This window comes from Acinonyx jubatus, chromosome B3 (genome assembly GCF_027475565.1).
Source record: "Acinonyx jubatus isolate Ajub_Pintada_27869175 chromosome B3, VMU_Ajub_asm_v1.0, whole genome shotgun sequence".
Lineage (NCBI taxonomy): Eukaryota > Metazoa > Chordata > Mammalia > Carnivora > Felidae > Acinonyx > Acinonyx jubatus.
The window spans coordinates 135,193,268-135,203,117 of NC_069386.1; the positions used below are offsets into that span (position 1 = coordinate 135,193,268).

The window sequence follows — 9,850 nt, forward strand, 5'->3', positions numbered from 1 at the left end:
TCGGTTCTAACAGCATGAGGCCTGGGGAGGAGGACGGAAGGTCTGGTCTGGGCATTCCTTGCAGAGGGCAGAGGAGGCAGTCAACACAGCCCCCAGCCCCTAAAATCTGACCGGCTCCAGAGGCTGGGCTGCATCTCTGCACCCCACCGGGGGATTAGGGTTTTAGCTGCCAAATCTCCTGATGGGCCACTCCTCCCTCACCGAAGCCCCTTAGGTGGGGGCCGGGAGGTTCACACGTGGGAGGTGCCAGGGGCCTAATCTCTGCAGGGACAGCCACCGGAGCAACGCCGCCCTCCAGGCTGTGCCCTCCCGGGTGAGCTCCCGGGCACATCATTCCCCAGCCGCCCCTCTCCCAGCCCTCCGCCGCCTCCGCCAAGTCTTCTTTCCCACCCTCCGTCCCCCTACCTTGCCTTTTGCAGCCTGACACTTTGAAATGCGGGTCCCACTTCGGCCGGGTTTGGCCAGGAACAGCCATCCGTCACGGCCGTGCTTTTGGAAGGAGTATGAAATTCACAAACCTCCTCCGAGAACCTCCCAGCAAGGAAGAAGTTCGGCTCTACTGTCCTCTCCAGAGTGACAAGCGAAGGGACAAAGATGACTTCAACCGTCCGAGGGCCCCCACAGGGGCTCAGTCAAGGCCTGAGTGATGCCTGGCGGAGCGAGTCTGACAACACGGCCAGGATGCCTTCCCCTGGCAGCCTAATGAGGTCCTTCTGGAGAACGACTGCCAGGAGGCGAGGCCACGGCAATGGTGACATCCAGGGGACCGGTTCAGTCGTGGAACAACTGACCTCGCCATGGCACGGGCCAGCAATCCATCCCCAGCCTGGCCTGGCGATTCCCGACTACGCGGGTGTTCGTGGCTCCAAGGTCTGAATTACCTTTCAGAAAAAGGAATGCAATATAGTCCCCAAATAAATGGGGGTGCAGCCAAGAGCAGCACCTTTTCCCCTCACCTGGGGCTGGGGGCCAGCTGGCAGGGGATGAGTAATCATCTTCAAGACACGGATGTGACTTAGGTGATAACAGGCCTGTTTATTTCACACGTGCTGTGTGTCTGGCCCCGTGCTAAGAAACAGAAGAATCCTGAAGTGATGCAGCCATGGTCACTTCTACGCAAGAAGGTCAGACACCTGCTAAGTGGCACAATCCAGGTGCAAACCCAGCCCTGCCGGACTCCAAAGCCATGCTTCTTTCTGTCGTGTCACGTCGTCTCCACCTCGCACCATCCACTGCAACCAGACCGCTCATCTTAACCACACAAGAACCAAGGGTCGTGCCTAAGTAGCTGGCCCAAGGTCACCCAGCAAATGGATGGAGCCCAGTCCTGTGCAGCCCAAGCGCGGGTGGGGAGGGGGTGAAGACGGAGTGGAAGAGGAGGGCTGGAGTCAGGTGACAGCTGTGGTGGGCCAGCTGAGGTGCCACACGAGGAGGGTGGGAGGCAGGGAGTGGAGAAAAGGGGAGGACAAAGCCATCTGAGGGCAGGGCATGGTCTGGGCTATTTTTGCCCGAAAAGTCTGACAACTGCACGGACACAGATAGCAGGACAGGGAGGCTGAAGATCGAGCTGCTGCTTAGGGGTCATGAGGAAGGTCCAGGCAGGCCAGTAGGAGAGGCAGAAGCGGAGGATAGTCTTGGAGAGAGGGCGAGAGGAGGCAATGCTAAGGGAGAGGTGAGCAGGAGGGAGGAGGAAGAAGGCATTTCCAGAGACGGAGGATAGCAGGTGCATCGACCGAGCAAAGTAAGGCAGAGGAAGCAATGAGTCTCCCGTGCCCATTGGAAAAGGCTGGGTAGGCACTGGGACAGCTGGCCCGGGCTTGAAGCCCAAGCTGGAGTGTCAACTCAGGATGCAATCTGCACACTCAACATTATTCACTGAGTAAGTATATACTGGGAACCTCTGGTTTCAAGCTCTGAACTAGACACTTGGGTAGGAGAGATGGTTTGTGATGGTCCTTGCACTGCAGGAGCTCAGACTGCCCCCATCCTGGGCACCAGGGATGATGACAAAGAGACTCCCCACCTTCTCCTTCCTCTAAGAGCCAGGATGCCCCCATCTCTATCCACCACAACTCCCTACCCCCAACTCCATCGCCCCCCATCTCCATCACCCCATCTCCATCACCCCCATCTCCATCACCCCCCATCTCCCTACACCCATTTCCATCACCCCTCCGTCTCCATCCCCCACCTCCAACCACCTCTTTCTCTTCGGTCCAGGTGTGAGTTTCTTCTCACTACATTGTTCTGTTTGCCTCTGTGCACCATTTCCCCACCTGGACTGGTACCACCTCCATGGCAGGAGCCACCAACCTCCATCCACAAAATCCGTTGCGTAGTAGATGTTCAGCAACCGAATAAGATGCCCTTGATTACTATGCTTATCAGTTACTTAATAAAGGTACTCATTGCCAAATAAGTATTCAACAGTCCCAAGTCCTAATTAAAAACAAAAAATCAAGCAACCTAACTTCCGAAACTTGTGGATGACGCTTTGGGATCTGTTCCTCCGTTTTGCTTTCTCATTCATTCAACAGACTGGGGCTGCCCTGGGCGATACAGAGATGATCCTGAGACCCAGCCCCCAGTGGCTCAAGGCAGGGCTCCAGGAACGCAGAGTAAGACTGATAACATGTGACTCGGGAAATAGTTCTACCAAGATGAGGAATCCAGGAAGGCTTCTCAGAGGAGGGGCTGCCTTGAGAGCTGGGCAGGGCAGGCCAGGCGGAGACGGACGATTGTTCAACAGAGCAGGGGCAGGGAGACTGAGGCCATGACAGTGGAAGTGTGTGGGGAGGCTGGAGTGTATGGATTTTCCCGTTTGGGGGCTACGGGGCAACCACCAACCTGTTCAGAACTCACGGACCAAGGTAGGATGTAGGCTGATGGGATCCTGGAGTTTCCTTATCACATTATTTCAAATCAGGAATCCTTCTGGGCCAGCATTCCTAGCCCTTCGACCATCCAGCACTGGCACCCAACAGACGTCCCGGGTCCGAGCTCTGTGGGGACAACCTTGTCACCACGGCCCTGGAGTCCTGCCCAGCCTCAGAGTCCATTTCCCTTTTAAGGTAACCTCCCCCCCCCCCCCACCACCCACACCACCGATTCCACCTCTACCCACCTTCCCCAGAACCCAGCACTGCCTTCGCTCCTTGTGACACCCCTTCCTTGGGGTGCAGACTGGGTTCTGGCCGGTCGGTCGGATGTTCAGATGCTTCCCCGTCCCCTGCAGCGGAGTGGGTGGGCGTGCAGGCTCTGGAGGCAGAATGCCAGGGCAGAGGCACTGGAAAGTCTCCTGGAGGAGGGGGCCGGAGTCTTTGAAGGGTAAATAGGAGCCTGTGAGATGAGGCAGAGATGAGAAAGGGGCCTCCAGGCGGAGAAAGTAGCACAGGCCGAAGCTGGAGGCGTGAAAACACTTGGCATTTTGGGATCGTGGTAGAAAGTCGGGTGAGGAGGAGTGTTAAGTGCACGGTGGGTGCGGTGGGGGGTGAAGAGGACGTGGAGGTCCGAGGGCCGGCGGGACAGGCTGCCGATACAGTGTCCAAGAAGGTACGCGCAGCCCCTCTCGGGCCCGAGCACGTGGCTCATGCCAGCGGCCGGCAGCAGGTGCTGGCCGCACACCCACCTGGACGACACACACCTCTAGGTGAGTCAACCCTGCAAAACACCAAGGCATCGCCTCCAGGGTTTTCTAACGGACCCTCCCGTTTAGAGCTTTCCTGCTGGACCCCGCTTAGCCCTCCCTCCCCCCTCCTTTCCGGGGGCTCCAAGGCTGCGATCCTATCGGCCATCATTTTTTTTTTCATTCATTCATTCATTCGCTCACCGATCATTATCCTCCGCCCCTCCGACGCTTCAGACAGGCCGTCCGTTTAATTTTGTTAAAACTAAACAGCGTGCTCAGTTCTTTCAGGACGCGTGATGTGTTCTGGGCAATGTTTTTCAGAGCAGTGAAACATTTCATTTTTCCCCCCAGCATCGAGATGTGTCAAACATCATTTATGCCTGGACATAATTCATCCCTCAAGATAAATATTGAAACCCAAGAGAGGAGAGACGGCGGCAGAACTTCCAGGGGCCGGGGGAGGCGGGGGGGTGGGGGGTGAGGGGTGGGGGGTGGGGGTGGGGGAGAGGCTAGGAAAGGGGGTCTCCCTTCCTGATCCCACCACCGGAGGGGTGAAAAAAGCATAAACGAAGCGAAAGTAAAGTAGCTAACTCCGGGTCTGCTCCCAGTCTCCCAGAAACGGCTGCAGACTTTTTTTTTTTTTTTTTTTTTTTTTTTACAGGCCTCTTTTGTGTCTGTTGAACTGTTGCTCTGTCTTGCATAAAATCTCTTGCAATAGAAGCCCTCAATTAAAGTCACCTGCTGGTCTTTGTCAGCTGAGGTTGACGTTGTCAAATCGTGCAGAGCTCCTTAAGCCAATACAAGTCATTAAGGAGGAGGTGAATCAGAGATCCGACATGGCGGACAGGAGCCATCCATAATCAATTGATATCTTCCTCTGCTGGAGGCGGGGTCTCGGGGAGCCCTTGCCCGCCACCCCCCCCCCCCCCCCACCCTCAACTCACCTCATCCGCAGGGGCCGCTACCCCTGGATCTAATTAGGCTGAGTCTCAGCAGGTCCGAGGCTGCGCTGAAAGGCCATCAGTAGGCGAGCCCATTAATAACTCGCCGGTGCCCTGCGTATTGTAATTGTCAGGCTGCAATTTACAGTAATCCTCCAATGCAAGAGCCCGAACTATTGCAGCTGATTGGAAATGCATACGCCCATTTGAAAGAGAAAAAAACACAAGATGCACGGGTTAAAAGGTCAGAGCATGCAAGTGTGTGTGCTGAGTGACAGGCATTTTAGTACTAGCCTGGGACCATATTTTAAAAGGTCACTGAAAACTCTTGGCTTGGGCCCTCTGACAAACAATGAACGTTCCATATATTTATTTGCCATCTCCTTGTTTTTACAGCAAGCAGAATAAATGAGTTAAATGACGTTGTGCGGGCCTGCATATTGTCAGCACAGGTTATAAGTCATTATTAAACTCCATCAAATCAAACCGAACCCGGTCAAGGCAATGAGACTAAAAGTTATTTGCATTCCTTCTGTCATAAAAAATCATATCCCCTTACTCAAGACTTTCGTTTCTTTATTAAATGCAGCCACAAGAGTATTTCAGGTCTGGCAATATAAGCTCAGGAAAACCTTCTCGGTATAACTCAGTGTAACAGCTTAGACCCGATTCCACTAAAAAGTCCCAGCTGAGCGTATCTGGGCACTCAATCAAGACATACATATTACTTTTAAATAAGATTAGCCTTTATATTTTGCTGCTTAAGTTAAAACTTTTCATGTCAGTCTCTACTTTTATGTAAACTCCAACATAATTCTGCTTTAGCAAAACACTTCAAACAAATTAAAAACCTCAAGTCCAACGTGTCCTTAACAAAAACTTTCTTAATGGCATCGCAATGTGTTTGCTGACACTAAAACACTTTTAAATGAGATGGATTTTCCCCCCACTTCCCTGCCTTTGTAATTATGGCTGCTGCGGGGAGTGCGCCTTCGGTTACAATGGCAAAAGCAGTTATCTGTGCTCCAAATAGTATTTGACCGATAGCTTGCCGGCGACCCACGGCAACTGCGTAAAAAACGTGTCTTCCCCTATCTGCCTCCGGCCGGGGTCACGTTGGTTGAGAAATGGAAGGTGACCGACGGGGACCGTTTCGGGGAGGGGTGCCGGGAAGCCAGGGGGTAGGCAGGGAGGAGGGGAGACTTACCTTCTATGGTAAGTCACAGAGTTGTTGAGGTATCGTCAGCTGAAGCAGAACCGTGGCATTAGTGGCACCCCCCACACCTGGCCCCTCCTGCCTGCCCATGGCACCTGGCACACGGCACCTGAGTCTCCCCAGCTTACTCCACGTTCTCTCACGGAGGCCACCAAGATCCTTCCAAGACACGTAGGAATCGCCACCCCCGTTTGACAGCCCTCAAAGGGGAAGCGCCAAGAGGTACAGAAACTTGCGGAAGGTCACATCTGTGGTATGGCGGGCAGAATTCTCAGATGGCCCCTAAGACTCCCATCCCCTGGTGTGTATGCTGTAAATAACACCCTCCCCTTGAGTGTGGGCAATATGACGGGATGTCACTGTCATAGGTTATGGTATACGATCAAGGAGAAATTATTTTGCAGATGTAATTAAGGACCCTAATCAGTTGACCTTAAATTAATCAAAGTGGGCATCATCCTTGGTGGGCCTGACCTAATCGGGTGAACTCAAAAAAAAAAAAAAAAAAAGGATCCAAGCCTGAAAAGAGACTGAGGGGGGAGGACGGCTCTCCTACCAGCCTTGAAGAAGAAAGCTTCCGGAAGTTCTGCACCTGCAAGACGTGAATCCTGCCAAAAACCATGCGAACTTGGAAGGATCCCAGGCCAGATGAGACCACGGCCCAGGCAACACCTTGATCGTCATGACCTTGTGAAGCCCTAAGCAGGAAACCCAGCTAAGCTGTGCCTAGAAGACTCCTGACCCACAGAAGCCTGGGGTAACAAATGTGTACTGTTTTGACCCATTGAATTTATGTGAATCTGTTGCCCAGCAATAGAAAACAAGTCCACATGGCTTACGATGTACTCGAGGCCTCGTGGCCATCAACCCAGTAGACTCGCCCCAACATCCACACTGCGGCCATATTTCAACCCCACATGTATACTCCTTTCTAGAGTTTGCGGTCTAAACATCAAATGTATGCTTATTTTCAAGTGGTTTGTGTCTTACCGTTTTCTAATCCTAAAGTATAGTCTTAAATACACTAATATCTACTTCTTCATTTGGCTATTACTGCCAAATGTTCGAAGAGCTTTCTTATAATACAAAAAGCAAGAGCCCGCGGTGCCTTTTCCTTTTTCGTTTCCAAGTCCCACAAACGGCAGCATGGGTGACACCAGTATGAAATTTTCTTGCTGAGCCCATAAAAATTAGTACCTTATGAGAAAAGCCGTACCTTTAAAAACACCTGACTAAATATTTCATAAACGCAAAGTACAGCAAATTCCTACGGTAGATTCACTGGATTTACAACCATCAAACTATATTAAACTTACAATATCAAGATTTATCACCTATTAAATGGAGTCTCGTTTTAGTAATATCTAGCATTTGCTCCCAAAGGATCTCAAATACCTTCGACCCTTCACCAGGGCACTCCACCGTAATTCATAACGAGGTAATAGAAACCCTCGCTGTAAGGCCACTGCTGCCGCGTTTGGGGATTAGCTCACCTATCAGCGAAAGGTAGCCAGAGCTGGGCTGGACGGCGGCCGCTTTACAGAGTGCGGAAACGGTACCGAGATCCAGACCGTGGGGGGAGAACCCCAGAGAACCACAGACGGCCAGTCGCAGGGTCCTAGCAGGCTTGTGTCCCAGTGGTTCTCCAACATTAGTTTTTGGCAGTGGCGCCCTTTCTTCCCACGCGATGTAAGAAAGCTCAATAAATAAAACAGATAAAACGGGAACAGCTCTGCTGAGCTGGGAAGGGGGCCCCCGGCCCCCCCCCCCCCCGCCGGGCCTTCCGCAGCACACACGGTGGGGGACAGTTTCCACTCCCGCGGTTCCTTGCCTGGGCCTCTCAGCTCCCCGAGATGCTGATTTTGTTGTGATTCTCACTCACATTTGCTGGTGCGGCTGAACTCCCACCTTATGTTTGAGGAACCCGAGACTCAGAGCGGGAGAGATGGGCCTATGGAAGTCAAGGCTTAAAAGCACAGCCCGGAAAAATACAGCCTGCCCTCAGAACGTGGGCAGGGATGTCATCATCCGTGTTGAAATTATAAACTAGGGGTAAAATGTGAGTTAATTTGGAAGATTTAGAATTCCTTACCTTAAAGAACTCAAAATCAGGGCTTTATGATACAGGCAGGTGTCATAACAAAGGAATAACAAAGAATGACGTGCTCTACTGAAAAGACTGCAATGTCTACGGCATCACAGACCAACGACCACTATAGTGAGATGTTCTGTAAGAACTTCTATTCATCCCTCAAAACCCCAGCTCAAGTACTACCCTGTCAGTAAACCAGCCCTAAGCGTCCAGGCTTTCTTCTACTGTGCCCTAGTCAGTCCTTTATCAGAGGGAACACCGGATTGAAACTGATTACACACAGCCATTGCCACCGGAACTTGAGCCCTGAATATAGCCTCTGAGTGTTGTTGGCTCTCAGGGATGTCTTCAGAGTCCCGGCTTCTCTTTACTCGTCTGTAAAATGAGAACAGAGGTCATACCTACTCTGACCTGAAACACAGGGAAAGTGCTTAGGACAGTAAGCACTCGATAAATGTTGTCTTTACTATTTAAACTTGGTCACGTTCCCCCCAGCCTTTCACACGATTACACTACCCTGTCTTATTGTCTTCCCGGCGAGAATCATTCTCCAGAATGATCAGATTTCTTCTATTAAGATCTGTCTCCCCTCCCCACTCCCCCACCCCCACGGAGCGTAAGCTTCTGCGCAGGTGACGGACTTGTCTGGCTGACGAATGTCACTCACTCCACGGTGGCCCCACAGGGGCCCCGGCCACAGGGGGTGCCGGACCGATGTTCATGGACGAACGCATAAATGTGTTGAGCGAAAAGAGCAAGGACATGAGCTCGGCTTCTAGGAATTCGTGGTCTTAGCCAGGATTCAAATCTCTATTACTTCTGCGTTTGCAAATTCAACGTTCGTGGCTTTGCGTGTCGACTGTTAGCAGATCCCGTGGGCCAACTCCTTCACCGTAGAGGACGAGGCAGAGGCTACGGGAGGCTAATGACTTGACCAGACAGTGGCTGGCCCCGGGGCTGTGCTGCGGTGCGGGCTCCTGGACATCGGCTGCCTGGCTCCTTTCAGCATCCTTGGTGCAGGAGGGTTAAAGCTGGATCGCCCTGGGGGCGTGTCTGGGACTCAGGAATCCCAGATGCCTCGAGATGCTCAGACCGCTGGTTGACAGTACGTCCCCTTTGTCAACAAAACTGGTTTCGGGGAGCCTTACTTCTGGAAAGCCTCGGTTTCCTATTTATAAACATAACCGCAGGTTGGAATCCTGGCTTGTTAAGAGGACTGATTCAGCCCTTTATTCCCAAATAGGTAAATAGAAGTAAAAATAACTAACCGCCAAATAAAACCCAAAGTGACCTTACGGCTCTTAAAAGAACTTGAAGCTCAAACGCGCTTTCCCATAAAAGCAACTCTGTCCCGCTGTGTCTGCCCACACTGGAGCCTGGCCTCTGGGTGGGAGGAAACGACGAGGGCGCTGCCTTCCCCCCCCCCCCCCCCCGGCCCCCTTGTCACGGGGAGAGCCACGGCTGGCTGTCTTGTCATCACCAGTGTGTGAAGCGTGGCTCTACCCACCCATCACGCTGGCCCCCTGGCCGAAGCAGCAAAAGCCAGCGCCAAGTTCAAAGTTATGACTAGAGCACTCTTTGCCTCAAGGAGCCCCTTCCTCACGTAGGTCAGCCTCAGGTCAGACACTTAGTAGGCTGCTTAAGAAATATATTCTGGACCAAGGAATACCAACATGTTTGTCCCAGGCCTTCCCATTCCCCAAAGGGTCTGTGGCAACAGTGCGACAGTGACAGTCCCAATGCTGCTACAGGACAGGGTGGAGACGCGAGGCGGGCGTCTGTGATTACAGACGCGTGCGCTAATGGGCGCACCGGGAACTGCTCCCCGGAAACAACTATCGCCGATTTGGCCACGGCCTGTCTTCCCCACCAGGATGCACCACAACATAACGGCCTGAAACGAGGGCAAAGACTTCCCGTTATTCATTGCTCTGCCCCCAGCACCCCCCGGGGGAGGGCCTGCACCCAGAAGG

The 9,850-nt window shown here is 52.7% G+C and overlaps 1 long non-coding RNA gene across 2 annotated transcripts; it reads right to left on the reverse strand.

Moving 5' to 3' along the window:
- Positions 1-1,011: 1,011 nt before the first annotated feature.
- On the reverse strand, positions 1,012-9,528 carry LOC113601436 (uncharacterized). 2 transcript variants are annotated; one of them, XR_008299637.1, is made up of 5 exons: positions 7,279-9,528; positions 4,573-4,751; positions 3,125-3,339; positions 2,848-3,002; positions 1,012-1,232 (listed from the first exon to the last, which is right to left on the reverse strand). It is a non-coding gene; the product is annotated as an uncharacterized LOC113601436 (long non-coding RNA). The 2 variants fall into 2 exon arrangements; XR_003422720.2 differs by lacking the exon at positions 1,012-1,232 and having other exon boundaries at positions 2,205-3,002.
- Between the last annotated feature and the right edge of the window lie 322 nt (positions 9,529-9,850).